This window comes from Lissotriton helveticus, chromosome 6, assembly GCF_964261635.1.
Source record: "Lissotriton helveticus chromosome 6, aLisHel1.1, whole genome shotgun sequence".
Lineage (NCBI taxonomy): Eukaryota > Metazoa > Chordata > Amphibia > Caudata > Salamandridae > Lissotriton > Lissotriton helveticus.
Genome location: NC_136067.1, coordinates 816754920 through 816781700, shown reverse-complemented (window position 1 = coordinate 816781700; position 26781 = coordinate 816754920). Strand labels below are relative to the sequence as shown.

At 43.5% G+C, this 26781-nt stretch overlaps 1 protein-coding gene across 1 annotated transcript in view; it reads right to left on the bottom strand.

Moving 5' to 3' along the window:
- The window catches only part of MCHR2 (melanin concentrating hormone receptor 2), a 794284-nt gene that overhangs the window by 367893 nt on the left and 399610 nt on the right, over positions 1–26781 (bottom strand). The window lies entirely within an intron of this gene.

The window sequence follows — 26781 nt, the reverse complement described above, 5'->3', positions numbered from 1 at the left end:
CGTGCGGCGCGGGGGTGTCCCACAAGTGGGTCACACTCACCTGTGTCGCACGGTCGCCTTATAAGGCCAAGTGCGCGGGTGGGCGGAGCAGCTGGGAGGCGGGAGCGGGGAGGGAACAGAAGGAAAAGAGGGGCGGGGTCAGCGGTGGTGGCGGGAAGCGGGGGGCGGCGAGGGAGGCGGGAAACAGGCAGAACGGGCAAAAACTACTGAAAAACAAGCACAAATGAAAGACAAAAAACACTAACACGGGCAAAATCTACTAGAGAAACAAGCACAAATGAAAGACAAAAAACGCTAACACGGGCAAAATCTACTAGAGAAACAAGCACAAATGAAAGACAAAAAACGCTAACACGGGCAAAATCTACTAGAAAAACAAGCACAAATGAAAGACAAAAAACGCTAACACGGGCAAAATCTACTAGAAAAACAAGCACAAATGGATAACAAAACAAGACAAGACAAACGACAGCAGGGTCAGCCGGCAGCGAGGCAGGCAGCGAGGCAGAGGGCAAAGCAATGGGGCACACGCAGCAGCTGGTGGCCGTGCGGCGCGGGGGTGTCTATAACTAGGGCAAACAATTATGGCGGTGCCCATTCGGATCAGGAAAGGCTGGGATAGGAATCTGTTTACCTGGGATGTTGTGGCATTATATAGACCTACAAGGCTACAAAAGTAATGTCCAAAGCCAGCTCATTGCACCACAACCTCCAAAAAGGTCAATGAAACCATGTCAAAGGCATTTCTGAAGTCAATGAGGAGGAAGGTCAGGGAACCTTCCAGGAAGCATGACTGAAAGAGCTGCACCCTCCGTATGGAATGGTGGGTACTCCTGTCAGGCATTAATCCACTCGTCCGGATGGATCAGATTACTCAATGCCTGACACAATCTAGCTATTAGGACCTTCAGAAATACCTTAATGTTGGCATTAATGCAGGAAATAGGCCAGTAAGAGGCGCAGTGGTCTGTAGTCTGGTTCGCCTTGGATATCAAAACAATGGTGGCATTGTCCAAGTTCAGGGGAAGGACTCATGCTTTGTCGCCTCAGTATAGAGGGCCAATAGGTAAGGTATCAACTGGTTGCAATAACGTTTAAAGATTTCAATGGGCAACCTGTCTGAGTCAGGGGTCTTGCCTGATTTGAGATCAGAAAGAACCACATCTATCTCCTCCGCAGTGAGTGGTTGTTGAGGTCTCAGCCTGAGGAAAGAGAGATTGAAGACAGAGGGATATCCTGTAGCAGAGGGGATGCAGCCTCCTGCGGGGGTACAGGGAATGCCACAGATACGTTTTGATAGTAAGCCACGAACATTTGTGCAATCTTAGGCACACTATTGTGGAGGGATCTGCAGGAGTCACAAATGGCCGGCACTATCTTATTTGAGACATCGTGGGTTGCCAGCCAATAGAGTAGTTTACTGGACTTATCCCCCTATACTCAGAAACCTGTTGGTTCAATACTCTCCAGCACTGCCTTGCCTCTTTTAGGGAACCCTGTCACAGTGTAGTTCTCACCAACGACAGCTGGTGCTCAGTGTCTCCAGGGGCCCAACCATGGACAAGCTGCACCAAATTGAGGATCTGAGCCTCTAGCTCCATAACTTGTGACAATTGGCATGCCTCCTTCCTCCTCACATACCCATTAATCAGACACCTCAAGGTGCATTTACTCACAGCCCACAGGGTCCTGGCAGAGGAAACTGAGTTACAATTGAGTTTAAAGAAAACCGGGAGTTCCTCCTCTACATAGTTGCCACAGTCCTGGTCTACCAAATGCCATGCATTAAGGCACCACAAGGTCTTAAGTGAACCCCAATGGGGTTCTAATTCTAAGAGGAGGGATGTGTGAGCAGAGATGCCACAGGCAGGATCCATATGGACTGCAGTGCAAGGAGCTCGCCAGCCGGGAGCCAAATTTGATCTATTCAGGACTCTGTTTTGTGTGCTGCAGAGATATGTGTATAGGACCTCTGCGAAGGGTTCCACAATATCCATGTGTCACACAAACCCACTGAGTCTTCCCATGAAATTAGCTGGGTGAAGCACGTTGTCCGCTGTCTGCCTCGGAAATGTCTCATGTTGTGTCTCGGAGTGCTTTAAATCTTCCCCTTTCAGATTGATCCCTGGGGAAGGGCCACCACAGGTGTGCAAAATGCCTCCAGTGTCAAGTGTAACATCTGCTGTGGCACTTAGGACAGTATGACATTTTAGTGTGTGCGTTACAGATGGCCATCAATCTCTATGAATCTTCCCTGTGGGTCAATGTGGAAAGTGGACACCACTAATGAAAATGCCTTGTGAAGCAAGATCTCGACCGCTATTAAACCGCTGGAGAAGCATGACAGAATAAATAATGCCCAAACTGGCTAAGAAAGTGAAAATAGGAACCTAAAAGGTGCATCTTCCTAGACCATTACCACGTCTGGACGAAACCACTTTTTGTAGCACAGCTCTGCTGATCTCTTGATATATTCCAGGAAACGACCGTAACCATTTGGGGACAGGACTGGCAAGTGGCGGATCAGCTCTAGGTCCCACAGTACCTGGGAGGAGAAGCTCGGTGACATTATGGAGCCTAAAGTGTGTAGGTGAATGTCTGTGGTGAATGAAATTTGCAGTGAGTGACCAAAAACAATAAAACAAAAGGGTAACCCCCTTCCGTCAACACTCACACCCCATACTTTCAACCCTGAAGCATCTGTTGCCCAATAAGTAAACATAAATCAGCTAGTAGGGGGTTTGAAATCCGTTCGAGGATACCGGTCGACTATTGGAAGGATTCTGATGCCTGACAGTAAAATCTGAGTATTGCAAGGAACCAACATAATAACAGACAAATTCAAGAAAAAGCCCTGCAACAGAACATTTACAAATACTGCACCACTATTGAGAAGTATGTTGACAGCAGATGTCAGCCCACTATGACCATGGCATTACACATCACAACCGCTATTAGGGTTCAAGTGAGTGAGCCAGTTTCACCATCCTGAGTCTGGAAGAGAGCACGGGGTATCAGAAAACAGCGCCTCAGTGTCCAGGACCCCTGGTGTACTCCCCACACAAGATGGGCTTGGCGATCCCTGTCTTCTGAGCTGGTTTGGTCGACCCCTCTGGGAGTAGGTTCTCTACCTCCGGGGCACCCAAGCAAGGTGGCTCAGGGGTTGTCCCGCTGGCTATGACTCCCCAGTTCCCCAGTCCCAGACGTCTGGATCAGCCGCTGCTCTATTGCCCATTCCAATGCATGTTCGGAAGTGTCAAAGAAATAAGTGGACGAGTTGAAGATTAATTTTAGGCGAGCTGGGAAGAGAAGCATATCATGGATCTTAAGCACCCCGAGTTTCTGCTTAATGTCTGCGAATGTGTGTTGGCGCTGTTGGACCACCTGGATATAATACAGGAAGATTATGATCTTAGTGTTGAGGTAGTGCAGCTCCTGGCCTCCTGATCCCAGTGGTTGAGGATACGAGATATCATGAGGTGGGGGAGCCCTTGGGGGAGGTCTTTTAGTTAGGGCTTGATGTGCCCTCTCCACCTCGAAACAGTCGGACAGCTTATCCATCAGAACCAAGAACATGAACCACTACTCAAGAAAGCCATCCACCCCAGAGGCCTCCACCCCCTCATGGAACCCACTGAAGCACATATTGTTTCTCCTGGACCTGCTCTCAGCGTCCTTTGCCCAGTCCTTCAGGGTAGCCGTCGTGGGCATCTGCCTGGAAACATGGTGCTTGAGTGTCTCCATTTCATCCTCAACTGTGGAGACCCCGGCCTCCGTCAACCTATCTGCCACCTGGCGAAGATCCTGGAGCAGGAGGGAGTCGTCATCCACTTTAGTCTCCACTGTCTCCCAAAAGTCCTGAATAGCTTTATGGATGACTGCCAGGTTCATGTGCTGTGGGCCAGTAACTGCGGGACAAGGTACCTCCGAAGCCCACCTAGTATCCACAGTAGGTTTGAGGTATTGGTCCATTTAGGATTGGGCTGGTTTCAGCAGAGGGGGATAGTCATGCCCTATCTCCACGTGCCAAGCCTCTATCGTTCTGGGAAGGCAGAGACACACTCCATCTGGCTCGCTTATCCTAGGGCAGCATGAGCAGCCAGCAACGATCAATACAAGGTCTGTTCCAGAGAGGAGCCACAGCAGTCCATCAGTCTGTTTGAGGACAATTTAGAATTTGGGTGAGGGGCAGTGGTCTCAACCTCCCTGCTGATGGCCCAATTCAAGCCAGATGTGCGCCAAGAGCACCGGTCCAGAGCAGCTCAGAGGAGAACAGGTGCTGGCTCAATTTGCTATTTCCCCTCCGGCTCCACCAAATCCAGATCTGTGGTCATGCGCAGTCCATAAGGGCCCCCCTGCCACTGGTCCAGATGAGAGGCATCCAGAGTAGCTTGGGACACTCAGGGCACACCACCAGCTTCCTCCACCCGACAACACTGTCCAGGATAGGGCACCCACGCGCAGCAGCTGCCCATAAAAACTCAGTCCAGGAGGTAGGGGGAGAAATCTCTCACTCGCTAATCTCCAAAGCACGGGACACCATAAGTCTTCACCAGGAATGTGAAGAGTGAGACGACCCCACAAATGACCCTCAATAAATTGGAAGCAGATGACAAACAAAGAAAGGGGGGACCAATTGCAGGCGTACCTCAGATCGTCAAGCTTCTCCTCAGGAGATGGCCTTGGGGTGGCTCCTCTCCAATACCAGCATCTATCCCCACACCTAGTCTCTGCACCATACCCCAAGGGACTGCAGCCACTGCCCTGGGGGTCTCCCTCAGCTATCGGTAAAGCGTCACATCCTAGCCCCTGGAGCCCACGACAGTCAGCTGGGCAGCTCCTGTCCACCAAGTCCAACAGTGGGGGCCCCTCAGCCACAGTCTAGCCAGATGCCCCTGGTCAATCTCACCTGGGGGCTGCCCTCAGGGCTGACATTGCATGGGTGCTGAAATGACAAGGATCGCTGCCCTCAGCCTCAGTTGTCCTATGGCTGTGGCCCCAAGGGGGGATTTGGTTGCTCTCCCACTGATACAGTTCAGAGGGGCATGGGGTCTCACCCGAGCCCCCTTCTGACAGGGAGACCTCGGGGCAGGGGTCACTTCAGGTCCAAACAATTGGTGTGCCTTGCTCAGCCTCATAGATGAAAGGCAGCTGTCATCTTGGGCCCGATGTAGGTCGGTCAGTAACGGACGAAAATCGGTATTTTCGTCCGTTACCGATCGGAATTGAGCCATCGGGATGTAGGAGGCCGAAATCCGACAAAATCGGTGAAATTACCGAATCGGAAAGTCACCGAGTCGGTAAAATTCCGAATCGGAAAAAATAAGGAATCAGAAAAATCTCCGATTCGGTACAATACCGAATCGGAGATTTTTCCGAATCCTTATTTTTCCGAATCGGTATTCGACCGAATCGGAGATTTTACAGAATCGTGAACGTACCGAATCGGTATAATTACCGAATCGGTGATAATCTGATTAGTTGTGAAAAGCTGAAAATTGAGATGTAGGTAAGCACTGAAATACCGAATTTGCTTCAAATTCGGTATTTTAGATTCGGTAATTACCATGGATTGGAATCAGGTGGTACCAGGTGCAACCTATAAAAAAGGACCCAAAATGCAGTTCTACTTGCAACATGGCAGCTTTCTATGTCATAGCAAGACGGCTACGGCTATAGCAGGAAGGAGAGAGGGAATGGCAGAGAGAGGAGCAGGTATACAGAGAGAGGATCACCCTGTCCATGCTCACTGATGCAGAGATCCTACAGAGGTACAGGCTGGACTCAGAGACCATCAGAGACCTCATTAGGGACCTCAAACCCCTGTTGCAGCACCCCACCCCAAGGGCACACGCAATCCCTGTGCATGTGCATGTGCTATGCTGCCTACACCTGCTGGCGTCTGGCAGCTATCAAAGTGTAGTTGCTGTGGCAGGAGGGGTGACCCAGAGCAACCTGTCAAGGTTCTTCCACAAGTTCCTTGACGCCATGATCCAGAGGATGGACCAGTATATTTCCTTCCCTGCAACCCATGCAGAACTGGTACAGACTAAAGCTGACTTCTACGAGATGGCAGGATTCCCCCACATCATTGGCTGCATAGACGGCACACACATTCCGATTTGCCCCCCTGCTGACACGGAATACGTATACCGCAATCGGAAGTCACGGCACACCATAAATGTCCAGGTGATTTGCAATGCCAAGGGTGTCATCACTGACCTGGTGGCGAAGTTTCCGGGGAGTACCCACGACTCCTATATCTTCCAGAATAGCGGAATTTATGCACGGCTGATGGCAGGGGAATTTGGTGAAGGATACCTCCTAGGTAAGACACAGTGTCAGACCCCCAGAACGTAAATAGCAGTATGAAGTACATGTATGCATGTGAGTAATGTCACCCCTTTTCCTTCTAGGCGACAGTGCATATGCCCTCCGCTCGTTCATTCTCACCCCCTACCTGAACCCCTCAACACCCAGCCAAAGGAGGTATAACCGTGCCCACAAAAGCACGAGGAATGTAGTGGAAAGGACCTTTGGCATCTGGAAGAGCAGGTTCAGATGCCTGCACAAGAGCGGAGGTGCAAGGCAATATACCCCATCACCTGCTGCAAAATAATTGCTGTCTGTGCAATGTTGCACAACCTTGCAGTCAGGAAAGGCACTGAGGTTGAGTTGTCCGACTACGAGGACCCTGACGATGACAATGCTGTGCCACTACCACTACCTGCTGGAGTGTCTGCACCAAGTGACGGCAGATACAGGCGTGAGGAGATAACAGCCAACTATTTCTGAGTGAGTACAGATGCACAGACAGGTCAATGTATGTTTTCAAAAAAGAAATTTAATAATGTTGCAACAACGTTACTGCACTGATGTGCAACAAAAAAAAAGTAAACAAGATGTGGTCAAATGTCAATTGACCGGGTTGCCTCACCCGCCCTGGCAGTCTTATTTCTTGCTGCGCTTAGCAGCCCCACTAGGATGTGGCTCACCCCCTTCTGTATGACCAGCAGCCTCAGCTGAGCGCCTGCTGCTCCGGCGCGGCTCAGACACTGCGCTGGCCGGGCTGCTGCGGCTGCTGCTGTCCCCAGCCTCGCCCAGGCCCAGGGCGGGATTAACAACTGTGTTGGATATCAGTAATGTCTCCATTGCGTTGGTAATGCGGGCCATGCCCCTAGTCACCTCTGCCATGTTCTGGGTGAGGCTGCCCTCCATGTTTGCCCCACGTTGGCATAGCTGGGCGGTTGCAGCAGCAAGGCGGTTGATAGACCTATTCTGCATGCGGGCATCCCTGCGGCGACAGTGCTCGTGTTCATCCATTTTATTGCAGAGCTGGGTGATGGCAGTGGTCATTCGCCCTATACCTGTTGCAATGCCCTTGTTGCTATCAACAAATGTTTTGAATCCCTGTGCCATCTCCCCCATCTGCAGGTTGTGCAGCCGCAACTGGCGATGGCAGGCCAAGATTGATTTTGCCTGCATTCTCTGGATTCTGACCATACTGCCCTCCAGCCCTCGGAACACGCTGCCCTCCTGTGCTGGATGTGCACTGCTGGATGCACGGGGCCTCCGGGGATTGCTGCTGCCCTGCTGTGTGTGCTGGGGTGACACAGGTGTTACAGGGTTTTGTGCTGGAGCCTGACCCGCTGCTCCCTCCATGAGGTTTAATGGTGCAACAATTCTCCTCCTGGCAGGAGATGTGGCCGGTGCAGGGTGGGTCTGTGGTGGTGAGTTCTCCGGGGAGAAATGCAATGGGGGCGTCTGAGACAGAGACAGTCTGGGGGAGTGTGGTATTGTGAGGGAATGTCCAGTGTCTTCCTCATTGCCCAGGGCGCTGCTGTTGTCCTCCTCCTGTATATGTACACTGGTGCTTGGCACTGCCACCGCACTGGCTGATGGTGCTGGAGCTGGTGCTTGAGTAGCTGCTGCTCCCCCGCCTGATGGTGCCCCTAGGTATAAAGAGGCATTTGTCAACTGATTGCTAATGTATTACATTCACTACTATTAAAACATTGCACATCTCATTACTAATACTTTGATGCAGTATTACAGTTCTTTTTATTACGCTTCTGCAGTGGCATTTTAGGGTACTTTTGCTGACTGCATTTAGCATGATGCATTGATCATGTCTGTTGCTAGCAGTACTGGGCTGGGGTTTGGCTGTGCATTGGGTCTAAAGGGGAGGTGTCTGGTATGGTGTGTCAAGTTGCGCATGCTTCTTACCTGTAGCTGTAGCTCGGGATGAGCTATCCAGGTCCCCAATTCCCACAACACTCGCGCGCTCAATGGTAGTCTCCACAAGTTCCTCCAGCTCAGTGAGGGGTGGCGCCCGGTTCTTGCCTCCACCAGTTAGTCCAGCCTGCTTGTGCAGCTCGGCAAGTTTCCTTTTAGTGACGCCGCGGATGTCGTAGAACCTCTTTTTGAGGTCGTCCAGGCTCCTGTGGGTGACACCGACAGCGTTTACTCTTTCCCCAATTTCAATCCACAGCTTCCTCTTAGTGCTCTCTGGAACAGTGAGGGACAGCCTTCCATACAGCTGGCTGTGTACCCTCACCACCTCCTCCACCAACACTTGCAGCTCCATGGTGCTGAATTTGCTCTTCCGCTTGCGCTCTGCCTTCTGCCTCTCAGAGCTGCTTGCCATGTTTTACAGGGATCTGGATACTGCTGCTCACTGTGGCTGCTCAGCTCAGGCTGCCTCTCCAGAAAGTTCTGATGGGTTGCACCTGCCTGGCTTGCCACACCCTGTGGGGGAGGGTGCTTCCACCTCATTGGCTGATGGCTTTAGTTTCAGTTTCCTTGCTCGACGAATCGGCATTTACTGATTCGGTAATTGCCGAATCGGAATAAACCGATTCGGTAATTACCGATTCGGTATTTATAATGCATTCCTATTGGCCTTTTGGCCCAAGGTGTGTATTGCTATTACCGATTCGGTATTTTCCGATTCGGTGGTGGCAGATTCTGTTTATACCAAATCGGAACTTGCCGAATCGGTACGTATCGACTCACGATACCGATTGCTACCGATTCGGAAAATTTCCGAATTTTTTTATCTACATATCATTTACCGATTTTGAAATACCGATTCGGTACGAATCGGTATTTTAAAATCGGTAAATGCGTTTTACCTACATCGGGCCCCTTGTTCCTAGCCTTCTCCCATGTAGTCCATGCCATGGCCTCTGGTACCCTCATCACTGATGCTGCCGGGCCAAGGTAAAGCGGCTGGACATGAACCAGTGGGTGTAGGGCTCGGGGAGCACACCAATTGCGCTGGCAGGCAGGATGGTTATGGATCCAGTCGGGCGTTGGAATCTGGTCTAAAGCTCAACTGCCATCTTGGCTGCCCCACCCAGAACCCCGACATCAGGCAAATCTAGCTAATCAAGTGAAAATATTATCAGAAACCCCTGGCTGTAAAACGTTGAGTATTAGTTTCTGGTCTGTGCATAATGTAAATGCTGCATCCCACAAATATATGTAGAAATACTCAGCTCCCCATGCAGCTGCCACTGTCTGTTGCTTAATTGCATTTGGTTACATTTTAAGATCTTGAAACAAAGCTACAGGTGTGTCCACTCACTCTTGATAACACACGCCATGATAGAAGGAGCCCTGGCATCCACAGTCCGTATTCTCACAGACTTTGGATCAAAAGGTGTCAAAATATTTGAATTGAAAACAAAATTCTTGATGTTCTCAGACGCCACACTTTGCCTCTCTGACCAAACAAACTCCTTACCATTTCTTAACAATTCTCTTAAGGGTTTAGTTTTCTCTGAAAATATGTGCACAATCTTTGCATAATACGCATTTAGGCCCATGAATGAGCGTAATTGATACTTCCTCTGAGGAGCTGGAGCCAGCCTAATAGATTTTAACAGCTCTTCTTTTAGTTTGATATCTTGGCAAGGGATTCTGTATCCCAGATATTCAATTTCTTAGAAGGGATTGACGCTTCTATTGTGAAGTGGTAAGCCAGCTTCTTTCAATATTTGAAGTTTTACTAATGCAGCATTATGTTCTTCAGCAGTGGTAGCAAAGATAAGAATGTCGTCTTGAAAATAAATAACATTGGCTGTGTTTTTTAAAAAAAAACTCATCATCCTTTGGAATACACTTGAAGCTGAGTCCAAACTAAAAGGAAGTCTGGTAAATTGAAAACTGCCTTTCATAGTAATGGAAGCAGCGAGATTAGTGTACAAATTAATTCGATGGTAGGCTGGTTTCAAGTCTAGCCTAGTGACAATTTGATTTGGCTTAGTAATAATTTCAGATATACTCAGCAAGGGGCAAACTGTCCATTCCTCAAGCTATGTCTCACAGGAATCCCTTGTTTAAATTAATTTCATTAACATAATCCTTGAGGCAACAATTTTTTTCACTGAAGCCATCAGATAATTTGTCTAACATCCTCGATAGTCTCACTATCCTGAATAAGTAAAACCTGTTCATCTGATCTGTGGTCAAGTATTATTTGCAGATCATACTGCTGCACCCAACCCACTATGGTTGGACCATTGTGAGATACCTTTTCCCTACCCTCCCTGACATTTGAAAGAAAATGTAGATTCTACGAATCCTAAAATTCTTATCATCTTCCTAGACTGTATATCATTGGGCTATAATTGGGGTGTGTGGCCATTTAAAAAAAATATATCCTTCAGAATTGTGATGTACATTGATCCTGGATCAATTATCTGTTCTATAAAAGTGTTACCCACTATATAGTTAGCTGTTGGTCAATTCATCCATGCTTCTCTCTTGTTTTCGATCTCAAGACGTTTTCCAGAACTACGTCTTCAACTTTTCAAATGCTAAAAAAGTTCTAGACCATCCCTGCATACTCTTGCAAAGTGTCAAAGTGCCCTCTTTTACAACATTTCTGACACTCCTTGTCAGTTGAAAAGCATCCTTTAAAATCTGCAGCATGTGACATGCTGCATGCTTGGGTTCGAGTCCCATCCTTATAATAGCTGAATCAGAATCAAAGAGAAGCTTTAGTCATAAACTAGCAAAGACATGAGAGCTCCCTCGCCTGCTCTTTTTCAATTGCCACCCCAGTCATCCAGAACCCTATGACCTCACTAGAACTCTTGTTGCTGTAACAGTGTGATTAGTGATGTAATACTCTAGAGTTCATGGCTAGGGATTCCTCCATGCTAATTCAGTTCATTTTTTAACACACAGTGACTAGTAATTTAGAAAAATATGCACTCAAAAAATGTTCTTGAAATTAGTGTGTTTGAAGAATGTGATTCATGGTCACCTTTAGCCACACTTTCTTCTTTTTTGTCTCTCCTTCAGACGCTGCATATGTGTTCAAACATGTTTAAATTGAAACCCAATGTATCCCAAGGTCCTGAACTGTTACTGCAAACAGGAGAAAAGACTGGTACAGTCCGCGGATCAAATTTTCACCAAGCACCCTCTATTGTTGCACTATTGTCTGTAGGGATGTAAGTCCAAATCTTTCACCAATGAGAATTAAGATTACTGTAGCTTTATAATCCCCTGTCAAATGCTACAAAGGTTGTAAAAGGCCTTCAGTCCAAGTTAAGGGCATATAACAAGGGAAAGTGCCTTTACCAACTTTTAGAGCCATATGACAAAGGCCTTTAAGAACATTCCACTCGCTGAAGCAAGAATATTCTAAATTAGAAGATTGTAATGTTGGGACCTCCACTGAAGACAACGTAGTGGTGGAGGCCTAATGATGGCCGGTATAAGACTTCTGCACCAACATCCTAATGTTTGTGTTTCTTTTTCTCCCTTTTCAATTTAGATTAGTGGGTGGAATGGCTTAGTATAATGTGGTAAGTTGAACACATTTTCATATGTCATGCAGTGTTTAACCATGAACAGCTTCCTTATGCATCATTGTTGTGATGTAATATAGAATTCTTTCTATGTCATTTGGAGTTCTGTGACGTGGTTGGAATTCTCTGATGTAACTATGATTGTTTAGCTGGGGGAAAAGCGGTTGGAGTTTGCTGGAGCAGGACGTCTCTTACTCTTGCACCAGTGGGTCTTTTATTTCGCACTAAAAATAAATAACTTAATTTTTATATACTTCACGACTCCCTTGCTTTTTTACATATAATTATAGCCATTCTGCCTCACTCTATACCAGTCATTAACGGCTCTATTCCTCGTTACAGGCCCTCGACTGTGAAATGGGCCCATAACTTGGATTCAGGGGCTTTACCAATCGATAAAGTCCTCGGCAGGAGGCATAGTGTGCTCTAGGCTATAATGAGCAAGAAAAAAACAGAAAGATAACCATTTTATAGGTGTAGCAGGTGGTCTATATCAGCCAGTGTGGGCCCTGAGTCATTTCATTGTCTTCAATGAAACTTTCAGCTTTTCAGTTTTCTAATTGATGTTATATTTGAATGGTCTGTTGAATGCATCACATAGTACTCAATGCTGCAACCAAAAACGTACATCCCTTTACTGGTTTTTGCTAATACATTTCTTCGGTTAAAGTACTGTTCTACTTCTTTACCTACAACATATCCAGCAATGTTTTTTTCTTAAATTACAGCAATCAAGTACAAGGTCACAGAGCATTTAATATTTAGGATCTCACATTTTCTTCTGTTCTGCCATAAGACACGGTTTTTTTATTTTTTCAGTCAGTTAAAACTAGCACAACTATAATTCATTTTCTGAGTTGGTAAAATATTTAACAATGAACCAACAAAGGTATAAAAACTAACGAGTGTGTGCTGCAAATGAATTCAGTGTACAAATGTACACATAAGTAGCCATTGGGCATAGGAGGCTGATCACAAACGAGGTTCTGCAATTCGGCTGATGTTAGCTCGCTCACCCACCTCAAACTTGGCATGAGGAATCGACGATCTTGGATGCAAAGGAGCTCTTATCCAAAGGTTAAACGTCACTTTATTTTCAGTCATTATTAATTATGTACTTCTTTACAGTGGCAATTGACCTCCAATTGTGGGTTCTAGTTTCCCTGGAGAAACTTGTGAGTTGTCTGCTCCTATCTCGTTATTGGGAATGGCTTGTTATGATTGTCCAGCTACTTTGAACCAAACTAATTAATTTTACAAAATTATTAATAAAGTGACCATATGTGGTGTCGTAACTGAGGTGGGCTGCTTCTTTGCAGCATCTTAGGCCCAGTTGTCTAAGATGTAGGAGTAAAAACGATTTACTTTGTGAGGCAAGTGAAGAATGTAACATATAAGATGAGACAGACTTTCTTTGATCCTGCAGGCTTGGCTGACTCTTTCTTGCTTCCATGATTGTTTATTTCTCCTACATAATAGGGTCGAAAATGTAGTCTTAATTATTTGATCCTTAGTGCCAAAGCCATCGAATCTACATGGAACGTGTAAAATTGATTTTATGGATATTACATCTAGCAGCTAAACGAGCAAAGATGCATTTTCTGTACTTGAGGAAATAATGAAGCAGCATTTGATCATCATGAGCATTACACCAATGCCTTTGAAGGACTGTAGGTGATCATGAAACCTTAGGCTTTGCTCTCTATGAGCACTTTATTTTCTGTCAACCCAATAAGCGAGATTATAATATGGTGAGTTGGAATCTCACAAGCAAAAGGTGCAAATGTCAATATACTACCCAAAAACGTGTGAGTAATTGTTTCCTCATCAAAGTGCTAACAGTAAATATTAGTGGAGCCTTGTCCAGCGACAACAGCCTGGATACAAGTTTGTATTCAGTTAAGGTGTGCAACTTTAAGGATTTTTGGGAAAATGCTGCGTAAATTACAAATAATTATGCAAAAGTGTGAAACGGTGTTTGATTTTACATAAAATCTCATGGAAAGAGATAATTCGTGCAAACTACTGGCAGGAGACAGGCTCAAGCAGAAAATATCTCTTAGGGAGACATTTTCTGCTCCAATCAGAATCTCGTGAGCAAAAAATGACACAAAATTGCAAACGTGAAAATCACAAATATTGTGAATTCGTGGACACAATTAAAATGTTGCATTGGCCTAATGTTTACGTAGGCACAGTGTGGGAATTTCATAAAAATCGTAGTAAGCAAAACAGACATGTCTCTGAGCACATTCTTCCAAACCCATCCTGCTTCAATATAAGACATCTCAAGTTGTGATAGAAAATATCCTTTGATCCCAGGCATTGGACCTCTTAGAAAAAAAGATTTAATGAACGCATATAACTTTGGATCATGCATAAACAGTGAAATGGTACCAGGAACACAAACCTAGCTACTTGCAGTTGCAATTGCATATAGCAGACTTGCTTTTTAATTGCTGGTCTTGTAAAGTAAGCGGCAGGGGGTTCAAGAGGAAACATAGCTTCAATGGTTGCAACAGACACTGCTGAAATTGACATAAATAAAGCGCATGTTATGTGGATTAACACAGGAGTTCTCACAGTGTGTTTTGGATTATTTCTATGTGGTTGGTGAGCACTCCCCTTTTTCAAATACACAGCTTTTTTATGCTGGTCTCGGTAAATTGTACTGTTTTTTCAACCCTGGACGAAGGATTAAGGATAGCGTAATATTACTCCTGTATTGCAATGCCAAATACATTTCTAACTACACATGTGCCTACCTGCCCTGTTGCTATGTACAGTGCCTTGCAACCCACTGGGGCTAAGTTCACACTTTAAAAGTACCCACTTAAAAAAAAAAAAAAAAAAGTGTATATTAAACAAAGAGTGTTGCTTGTGTGTATGAGGATCAACGGCGGAGTGCGTAGTTTGGGTGCAATTGCTTTTTTAAATGCAAAAAAGAGTAGCGTAATATGCTGGTGATGGAAATGCCCTCCCTCACATAAAAAAGACTGTCTAATAGACTTGACGCATTGTAACATCAGGAGAAATGTAACATTGTTGCCAGTCTACAGCCCCCAACTTCATTACTTAAAGATATCTGCAGACCCCTAAGATTATCCCTAGCTCATATGGATGAAGAGACAGTGGCGGCCGACACAATGAAGAGGTGCTAGGGTAGGAGAGCGTGGGGATGATTAATAATTTTTTTTAAAACACTTACCTGAAGCTGCCGGCCGCATCAGTCCTCGCGCCTCAGTTTTCTGTTGCTACCTGGTCCCAGCAGACACTGGGACAGTAGCAGAGACTCCTTGTGCAATCCCCGCACTGCTCTCATATTATGAGAGCCGCACGGGGCTTGGCCTGAGTGGGCTGGTTTGATGCTCCACAAACAACAGGGAGTCTGTGCTGTTTCTCCAACCTGGCTGTTCAATACCGCTGGGTTGGAGACACCTAATTGAGCATGTCTGTTAGGCCGGCCTAAAACAGACGGCCATACAGACATGCACACTTAGAAGTGCACTCCACTCCTCCCTCCCATGGCCTGGCCCCTGCCCACACAAGCTGCCTCAGCCAGCAGATGAAAAATAAACAATGATAGAATATAGTTTTATTTTCCATCTGATGGCTCTGAGCCAGTGGGGCAATTCTCCTCCGCCATTGCAAAAGAGCCACCCCATGAGAAAAGGAGGAGTCAGAAGTTTCAGATGCTCATGGAGTACACTGCTTTGCAAGACTGTTTAGGAAAACATTTTGATTCCATTTTAAGTGGTCAACCCTTGGCTACCAAGGACGTTGTCTGAAGCCTAGAACCAGGCCAGGCTCTATTAGATGTATGTGTGATGGGCTTATTTGGGAAATATTGTTAACCAAGAGAATACATCATCTCTCATTAACAATTTATGAGCGGCAATGTTAACGCACTATAGCTGCATGGAGGATGGTTCTGTTTGAGAATAGGACAAAATATCTGATTCATTGTTAATATTTTGCTTTTATTTTGCATTTTTTTCAAAGCATTTGAATTCCCTAAAGCATAAAATACTGATTAAAAAGGATCAACAGGGCAATTCTTTACTATTTGAACATGTTTACTTGTGGTCTGGCCCTACGTCTTGAATCAGAAATCTTCCAATTTTCTCATCCGAGATGAAATAGAAATGGGTGGGCGTTTATGAAACATATGAAACAAAGCTTCAATGATGATGCCAGCATGAAAAATGGATCAATCTTTCTGAGTCAGTAACCTGACCATAAGAAAAGCATTCCAACAGTCTCAAGAAAATCTGAGTCACAGACTTTAAAAGCATTTCTCCTGATTGTTTCTCTTAACCGAAAGATGCTATTTCGCCTTTCTTAGTGTGACCTTTAAGTTTATTTCAGGTTGCGTTTTATTTTGTATTTTATTGGCAATTAAGCTGTGCAAGTTAGGACTACATGAACAATGAATCTGTGTTACTGGTTTCACAAATGTCTTACTGACTCTTTCCTCTGCAACACGAAGCATCGATAGGGGTAATTAAAGTAGATGAAAATAACCCAATTTCTGTTTAAAAGCCCTAGAAACACATCATTCTGGCCGTTATGTACTAGGAAGCAATCTGTCAGAATGCACCTAATTCGTTAAACGTAAGAACTGATAGACTACAGAGAACAGCAGATGACAGAAACCGAATTACAAGTCTAAATGCCCAGGCTCACATAGTCCTCTAAGAACTCCACTAACAATGAGTGAAATAGACGCTGAGACATCCCAATTCCAGCACAAACCGCGCCATCAGCATGGCTGGTTTCTTTACCGTTCTTCTTTACACCCTCATGCTAAATCTACACTCAAATTCACTAACCTTTAATTCTCTACCCACCCTGGTAAGATACCTTCATCCAACTAGCTTAGCTGTAAATGTAGTTAGGCCCACCACAATGCTCTTTATATAGTGTGTTGGAAAGGGGCCCTTTCTGAACGGTCACCCCAGACTTTTTGCCTTCCTCATTATCTTTTTCTGACCTTTCTTTTGTTGTCTTTAGGACTCTGAGCACTTTACCACTGGTAACCAGTGCTAAGGTGCATGTGCTTCTCCCCTAAACAAGGTGACTTTGGTGTATACTCTATTGGCCTATTGAGCTTACTTATATGTCCCTTGTAAGGTGGTATACCATATACCCAAGGCCTCTAATCTAAATGCTACTAGTGGGCCTGCAGCGCTGGTTGTGCCACCCACTCAAGTAGTCTTTCAAACCTGTCTCAGGCCTGCCATTGCAAGGCCCATGTGTGCAGTTTACTGCCACTTTGACTTGGAATTGAAAACCACTTGCCAAGCGTAAACTCCCCTTTTATTACACATAAATCATATCCAATGTAGGAACTACGTAGCCTTAAGGGAAGGGTGCTTTGTAAGTAAAAGGTAGTACATGTACTTGTAGGTTTACATGTCCCAGTAGTGACACACAGCTAAATTTGTTTTTCATTACTATGAGGCCTACTCCTCTTGTAGGCTATCATTTGGGAATTCCTTAAAACACTTTAAAGCTGTAATTCCTGTATGGAAAGGAGTAGCTGCATTATGTTTCATATCTTTGGAATGGTAATGATAAATCCTCTTTACTGATAAAGTTGCATTTAACATTACCATTTAAAAAAAGACACTTTTAGAAAGCAGACATTTCTATGCTCTCGCTGCTCTCTGCAGCCCTGCAGTCCAAAGCATGTCTGGGATAGGTGACAGCTACACTTTGTGCATTCACTCTAGACAGCCACAAACACAGGAAGGGTGGGTGTGACAGAGATCTCATTTGCATTCATCTGCATTCTGGTAGCTCTTCCTAGGCAGTAAGAGAGAGGGGAAGCTGATGCTTACACCTGATTAGGCAGTGTTCTGTTTCCAACAGAACGGGCTGATTACCCCCCACAGAAGGTCTGGCAGACAGGGCTGGAATGAAAGGGGACATGTATGGAAAGGGCCCGCTTTGAAGCTTCCTCACTTCAAAGGCACAATTTGCTATAAGTACGTTGGCTCTGACCCTACCAAGACAGTTCAATACTGGATCTCTGAACAACTCTGCCAAGAGTACGGACTGCTGTGCTTCAAGGATTGCCACCTTGTCTGATTGTTTCACTGAAGGAACTGCTGTTTCCTTTGCTGAGCTGCTCTGATGCCTACTGATCTCTGCCCTGCTGAGGACAAAGATTGGACCCATCTCACTTGAACCCAGAGTGACTCTCCTGGCTTGCCCCCTGTTCTGAATTCTTAGGGCCTTCAAAGATATCCTTAAACCTTGCAACAGAACTTGCACTCTGTTATCTGTGAGTCCTGCCTTTCCAACTAGTGCCAATCCAGTACAGGGCCCTTGAAAGGGGATTTGTACTGTCCAAGAACCATTATAACCGATGCAGTGATGATTTTGCACCAATCGGAACCGACACATTGCCCTTCGATGCCGATGCAGGAGCCAATCAATGACATAACCTCAAAAGATTGCGCGGCTCGACGACGACGGACTGCATGGCTTGACGACAACACAGCATCTGCATCGTAAAGGGGTTCAACACTGAAGTCTTCATTGACTGTGTGGATCGGCATCAATGCTTCGCCTCCATCCACAGAATCAGCGATGACGCAGCACCTCCTGGACTCCTCGCATTGAGTCCTCGACATCCACACTTGCTCCATCCAAAGTACTTTCTCGGCAGGACCTGTGTGAGTCCTTTACTTGGCCTGCCCTCCGCCGCGGTCACCCTGAACTTTGGATTTGACCCGGTCCAGTGTGACCGCAAGTAACCCCTTAGCACTACTGACTTTCAAGTACTACCTTTTGAATTATTCTTTAAAAATTCCTAACTCCAGCTTGCTTATTAGATTTTTTCATTTTGGTTTTGTTTTCTTAATAAAAATATTCTCTATTGTGGAGTATTTTTGTGTTGTTTTGTTTTATGTTACTGTGTGTGTGTTTCACAAATATTTTGAAAGTTGCCTCTTGATATAAGCCTGACTGATTTGTGCCAAGCTATCAGAGGGTGAGCAAAAGTTATATTTTAGAGTGTATCTAGCTCACCCTGACTAGGATTGTGGTTCCTACCTGAACGGGGTGCACACCTCTGCCAACCAGAGCCCCGGTTTTCTAACACAGTGCATCCTACCTAATGCAATGATAACATTGTACACAGCCCAAACCCCTTCACAATAAATGAGACTAGGTTAAAAATCCCTCTTCCTCATACATTCCTTCCCTACTCCCCCCCTCTATGCAACAATGCCCACTTGGGAAAGTGTTATTCAAATTGGAAAGAGGAAAAGTAGTCTCTGTGTCTGAGACCTAACCTTGCAATGTTTGCTCACACTCATATATTATTTTTCCACTTTGGTAAATGGGCAGTCAGCATATTACGCTCAACTAATGGTCACTGTACTACCTCCTACACTGCCATTATCTACTGGGAACACAAAATGATGTACCTGGTCAACATTTATACCTAAAGTCCCTCAATTGTGTGAGAGCACTGACTCAATATATGACTGTAAACATTCAAGGCCAAACTTCTCATAGTGCTGCATCACCCTTGCGTCACACAAAGTAACACAATGGCAACGCAACAGTAAAGTCAGATTTACCAAGCAACACAAGGCCACCTTGTTTGACCCAGTGGTACTTACTAAATCAGGAGTAAAGCACAGCAGTGCAAGTCAGGGAATTGCATTACTCTGCACCAGGGAGTCATTGCATACGTGGAGAGTGGGTGTTCCCATGCATCTACTCATGGATTCCCAAATTTACCATAAGTGGTGGACCTAGGAATGCATCAAACTGTCAGGGAAGACATAACACAGAGAAATATGTTTATTTCTCCTTGTTTTTCCTCTTTCTACATGTGCTGCATTCTGCAGCACACATAGAAATAGGAAAAAACCTCAAAGGTTTGTTTTGTGCACAAAACAATCCTGCTTACAACGCAGGCACCTTTGCACCAAGGCACAAGGCTTCCTGCATTGGTGCAAGGCTGCACATTGTGTGCTTGCTCAAGCCGAGGACAGAAAAGCACCATATAATGTTAAAAATTGTGCATTCCTCTTCTATCCCTTTCACACAGCACAGCAACTTATCTTGCTGCGTTGCGTGAAAGTTTGATAAATCTGTGCCTCAATATCTACCGCTCCTAGGTGATGATTTAACATTGTGCACAGTGTAATGTGCTGTCACTTTGTGGCATCTTTCCACCCTGTGCCAATTCAGGCTTGGGAATGCAATATATCCAAACCTTAAACGTTTTATTAACAATTTAATTCAGGTTACAATTTAAATCAGACAGCAAAATTGAAGGAAAATATTATAAGAGCGTGCAATCTGAATTTGTATATTATCAGAATCACATACAGCAAGCAAAATATCAACCAAACAGTTTCCATAAAATAACTTTCCTATTCTAAAACCCCCCAAAAGTGGCAAGGGGAAATCCTGAGGAAGGTGTCAGCATCGGAGGAACCAAGGTTAAGATTTGAGGGGAAAGCATAAGTGCTCAAGCATGAAGCTCAACACTCTTGGCAAGGGAGATCAGCCGAGCCGAGAAGACGTCTTCTCTCAGTGAAGTCAAGACAGGGTCCACTACCCTACTCTGAAGAGCAATTAATTAACGAATGAAATAGGTTTCTAGAAGGCTTCTCTATATCAGTCTACACCAAATTAACCAATTCAAGTACATTGTTTCCTGGGAGCAGGTAGACACCCTAATTTCCCAGCTCTCAGCAAAAGATCAATCATCTAGAAGACCTTGAATGTAACATCAGTCTGGTCTGCCCGGCATAGGAACTCTCCCACCGTCTCAGTCTCCTCATCTAAGGCCAACTCCTAATTAAGGTTCAGTTACCTACCAGTCTAATATAATAAACAATAAGCTCATTCTAACTTAGCGAGGCACATGAGAAAACATCTGCAGAGGAGAGAAAAAAACAAGACACTGGCAAAGCATTTAATAAAATGAAATTCATGATGCTGAGGCCTGGATACATGTTATGTAAAATATGCATTGCAATGGATGCCAAACAGTTACAAGTAACATAAAAATATAGGTTCTAATTATATTTTGAATATATATGTGAGGCTCCTACTAAAACATATAGACCCACCTATTGTTATTTAATTAATATAGTGCACACAGGTTAATATGATTATTACATAAGATGCATACATAGCACACCAGTACATAGGGCATTACCATTGACAGGTAAGTACCCTGGCCAGTTGTGTGGCTGTTTGTGAGCCAGTTTTAAGGTCTGGTTGGATAGTTGTTACTGATATTACCACAAACAGTGCCTGCAGAAGGCACAGATGCATACTGCCTCCTATACATTACAAAAACACTCAAACAGCATGTCTTTACAGGTTCAAAAATGCCAGATTTTAAGATGTGGGCCATTTTTTTTAGCTATCTGATTCACTGGAAGGTGCCACAGATATGTTGGTATCTGGACTGTTTTCTGTCCCAGTCTAACCATGAGCATTTTCAGTCATTTTTAACCACCCCGATATAGCACAGCACAGAGATTACACTGCCATTGCTTATAGGTGACCTGAACTTCAGCCAGATTGGTAGAGCAGAAGTGTGAATATTGCTAGCAAACTCCACAGCATTAACTAAAATGGATCAGCCTACTCTGATTTCCATTGTCCATGAAGTAGTTCGATGATGGATCATATTTCAAGCCTAGGCATTCTCCTTTCCTCATGACATGAATGAGGGTGGCTTTGAAATGAATGCACCCTCAACCCACTAAAACACATTGCTTCTCGTGGATCAGCCAAACTGTCTAGCAGTCTGACAGCTTCACCTAGAGAGCATGGCAATGCTATGCTCCACAGTATTCCACTTCCAGTTGTAAGCAAAGGACCAAAATAGTTGTTTGTAAGAGCTCTGGAGGTGAATGATAAATGAACTGGAAGTTGCAAAGCAACTACCAATGGAATCTTTAGCATTGGTTGAAACCGCAAATGCAGAAAAGCTATAAACATCATTCATGCCTCACAAAAAGGGTGGAGCCATCACATGCATATATCGATCCAACATCTGCATCTCGAAGTTTCACTCCGAACCCCTGGATTCATGTGAATACCTCGTGATCTACATAAAATCCTCAGATAACCACCTCTATAAACTACATATACTCTACCATCCCACAGGTAAAAATGCTGTATTCACAGACCAACGTATAGAAATCATTACAACTAACTCGACCCGTCACTCCAATGACATATTCCTTGGCAACTTCAATCTCCATTGGGAAGACCCCTCAGACAAGCAGGTCAACGCTATCAAAATCTTCCTAGCAGACCATTCCCTGATCCAAGCCTGTTCAAATCCCACCCGTTCCAAAGGTGCTACCGTTTACTGGATCATCTCTAAAGAAAAAACGGTTGAATCTATATCGATCACCCCTTGTGATTCGTCAGACCATCACATTATTTCTTTCCAAAGTCCCTCCGCTAAAAAGAAAACTTACTTGCAGCAAATTAATCCCGGACATTGGGTAAGAGACACGAAAAACCTTAACTGGAACAATCTAGCTTCCCACTCTGAGAAAGTACTCACTCCTCCTAATAACATGTCAGACATCAATGATCTCACTGCTCACTACAACTCCATGATGACCAAATTATTTGACCAAGTAGCCCCACCAAAACTCGAAAGACTACTGGACAAAGACAAAAACCCATTGTTCAACAGAGCCCTGAATGAAGAGAGACGTAAACTAAGACAAACTAAACGGAAATGGAGACAATATCCCTCCTCACTTCAACTCAAACTACTAAGAAAATCTAGAAACTCCTATAACAAAAGTATTCTACAATCAAAAAAATACCTTCAGATCAGAACTAGACAATGCCAATAATTGACCAAAGAAACTCTTCGAAATATTAAAACAAAAATCAAACAAATTGGCCAAAACCGCACTCATGACTTCGAAATTGCAGCTAAGTAGTGAAGAATTTTCTTCATTCTTTACAGCTAAAACCAACTCCCTCCAACATGAGCTCAGGTTGGCAGCATACAACACAGCTACCCTAAAGAAAACACACATTGAAAATCCTATTCAACTTGATCTGCCTTTGCCTAAAAATAATTCTCATTGGTCTACCTTCAAAGTTTACGATCTCAGTGATATTACTAAAACCGTAGCGATTACCAAACCCAATGACCACTTCAATGACCCTCTCCCCTCAAACTGCCTACCCCCCATCTACCATATAATCTCCCCTCTCTGATCTAAAATCATCAATGCTTCGCTCTCGCGAGGTCACATCCTGGATTGCCTAAAAATTGGTCAAGTCACCCCTATCCTAAAAACACAGACAGAAAACCCCTCCGACCCTTATAACTTCCGACCAATAACCAACATTCCCATGCTAGCCAAGGGTTTGGAAAAATGTGGTCAGCAACAGTTAAACCAACACATCACGGATTTCAAACTACTAGACGACTGCCAATCGTGTTTCAGACCCAGGCATAGCACAGAAACAGCAATTCTTCACATAGTCGACAATGCCCTACTTGCTCTCGACCATAATGAATCCTGTCTACTAGTCCTGCTCGACCTCTCCTCAGCCTTCGACACTGTTAATCATGACAAAATTCCAAAAAGACTGGAGAACAGGATAAGACTATCTGGCACAGTCCTTCAATGGTTCAAATTCTTTCTGGAAAACAGAACACAAACGTTTATGGTGAATAAAAATCTTTCTCTCTCTTCCCCTAACCTACTAGGAGTACCACAAGGCTCAAATTTACCCCCGTGCTATTCATCGTCTATGTCGAACCACTAACCGAACTACTACAGAAGGCGAACATCTCCTTCCACATGTAGGGGATGACACTCAACTTTAGATCAAGATCACTTCCATTGCAAAAAAATAGATGATGAATCAAGCTCATGAAAGGACCGTCCACTGGCTAACGACTAACTTCCTCAAGCTAAGCTCACAAAAAATGGAATTTCTTTTAATCTCCCTCTAAAAAACCTTTCTGGTGATAAAGGAATGGGCCAAGATGTTCACTGCCCTAAATTGCACATTGATTCTGGTGGACTCCACCAAATCGCTTGGAATCACACAGGCTAAGAACCTTAATATGCAAACACACATCAACCTATTGGCTAAAAATGCCCGCTTTCACCTCAACTATCTCAGAAAAACGAAACCATTCATCGAGAACCCTGACTTCAAAACTACAGTTACTAAAATGTTTTTATTATTGCTCTGCTCTGTATTATAAAGCACTCTGATACCCTACTCAGGGTCTTGTTTGCGCTATAGAAAACACTGAAAATAAAAATAAAATAAATACTATCACATTGCAAAAGATATTTAAATAATTTGGATTCAGTCAAACTCTTTCTCTTCACCAACCAACTATGTAATGCTTTGGTGAGCACCTCTGTTACTTTGAGGACTGGCACGCATACACATCTTCTTATCCCAATGGCTTTAAAATGATGAAATATGTGGTGCTTCCTAAGGAGCATCGTAATGCAAGACCAGCATTCTTTTAGTTTACTCTTTAGCATTTTTACAACATAGCAGCATTCATGAGTCCAGGAAGTAGTACTACAAGAGTACTATTTAACATACTCTCACAGGAATCATCCCTGAAACATTCAACTCCCTGTTAGTACTGTTGGAAAAAGTGAAAGTCAATTCTGATGTTAATTGTAAGTAAATGATCCTTGAATACTCCTATTTTATTCTCATCTGGTATTTGGAGGAGCTATTTCACAGATGCATGTAAGAGTATGCAATACCAGAGTGGGACAAAATATCACGGGTCACGAATATTGTAAAAATGCTGTGGGACAGAATATAGACGTATAGGTGTAGAAGGTAAGAATAGTGGTTTTTTTTGTTGTTTACTATCTTTTTTAAAATATAGTTGTACATAACATTGTTTTATTTGATAAATAGCTGTATAAAATGTCATTTTAATTAGTTTGATAAATATTAGTCATTTTATTATTATAAACTATTAGCATTATAATGGTATTTGCAGTCAATTTATTTTAGTATTATTTACACATTTTTAATGAATTTTGCACATTTATAAAAAAAAATCAACTTGGCAGAAGGTTGTTGAGTTTGCAGCAGATTAGGGTGGTAAGTTTTTTAAATATAAATTCTTATATTTGTTTTATAAGTTATTTTTTATGTAATTTATTTTTGATTGCTAATTATGCTAATTATTAGATTTGTTAGTTTAATTATTTGTCTGTCTTTAATAATTGTTAAATTGTGCTAATTTATTTTATATTAATTCATTTGTATTTTTGTGTATTTGTAATTTTACTTGTTTTGTAATTAAGTATAGGAACAGTAAATCTGATCTCTCCAAAGTCCAACACTATCTTTACTTTTGGCTACATTGGACTGGGAATTGTAAGTCTGACTCCTCCAAATGTCAACTATTTCCCTACTGTTACTTAGATAGGAGAGGGAATTTTAAATGTGACCACTTCAAAGTCCAGCACTTTGCCTAATTTTGCTAATGCTCGAGTGGGACTAGTAAATCTGACCCGTCCTAAGTCCACCACTAACTCCTGTAAAGTTAAAGAGTTTCCCTAATTTTGCTTACATTGGAGAGAGAATTGTAAATATGTTCAAAATTAGTATACTGTATCTTAGTAAGAATTAAATAAACGTATCCATTTTTTGACAATATTGTATTCTAGATTTTTGTTGCTAATATTTTCGATTTTATATACAAAGTATATACCATTGATATTTGTGGTCGCAATTTGGATATTTTTCCCACTGATATTTTTGTTGATGGTATTTTGATAAACAACCACATGAGTACTAATACATGTACTCAAAAATGTGAATAAACTGCTGTGCGTTCCTTGGCTTTTCAACATAGTCTGATTTAGTGTTACTGCTTGTTAATACTGTTCCACATTGCAATACAGTCAGAGCCAGAAAATCATTCATTTGGATGGTCAGACTCCTAAAATATTGGAGAAATCTAAAATACAGTTCTGTTAATCAATATAGATAAGATCACACAAGAATATGAATACATGAAAATATACCTGTGCTGCCCCACCTTAAATAGAGCTAGGGGTCATCAAAAGCTTTTTACCATCATTTAATTTACTTGTGAGTTGGAGCTAAACTTATTTCAGGCCTGGATCTTAGTTAGTCATAATATATACAGTTAAAAACAAAGACTATGAAGCAGGGGCCTTGTGCAGTTAGATGACTCCCACCTTATTCTAACTTTCTTTTCAATACCGTAAAAGAGAGCTATTTTTCATATGCTTCAATGTATTGACTGTTATCAACTATGTCATACAGCTATAGGAGGGGAATGCCTATATAAATCTAGGGTTCAGTGTGTCCCGTGTAGTGATTATTGCTGCCCTTACATCCGTGACTGCTCTTTGGTGTAGACTGGAACAAACCAATATTTATCTGTGGGACTTATTAGCTCGACAAAGAAATAAACATGTGTGAGTTATATTGTTTTTACTTATTGGGATTTTTTCAGACTCCTGTCTGTTTGCTCATCTTGTATAGAGGGCTAGCGGGCAAAGCAGGAGTTCACATATAAAGTTAGCAAAAGGAATGCTGTTTCTGAGTTCATATAGGTTTCAAACTCACATAAAATGTATTAATTCATAACACTGAAATGCTAAGGATTTACAAGTAGCTTGCTAGGAAATAGGCCCACTATGGAGTTTAGATCTGAGTGGTGGAATAGCTTGGTTCCCATAAAAATCACTTCTATAGTTTGTGGAACATAAATTTACCAGGTCAAAGGTGATTCATGGCACTTTTAGATACCCTTCATTTTTACAGCACAGATTTTGCCATGTTCGTAAGTCCAAATTCAGTCAAACATCATTATTGAATGAAGACTTGCTTAGGACATTACATTATTTGTTCTCTATTCCTCGCTCAAACAGGTACAGGGGGTGCGAGATGTAAATTTAGC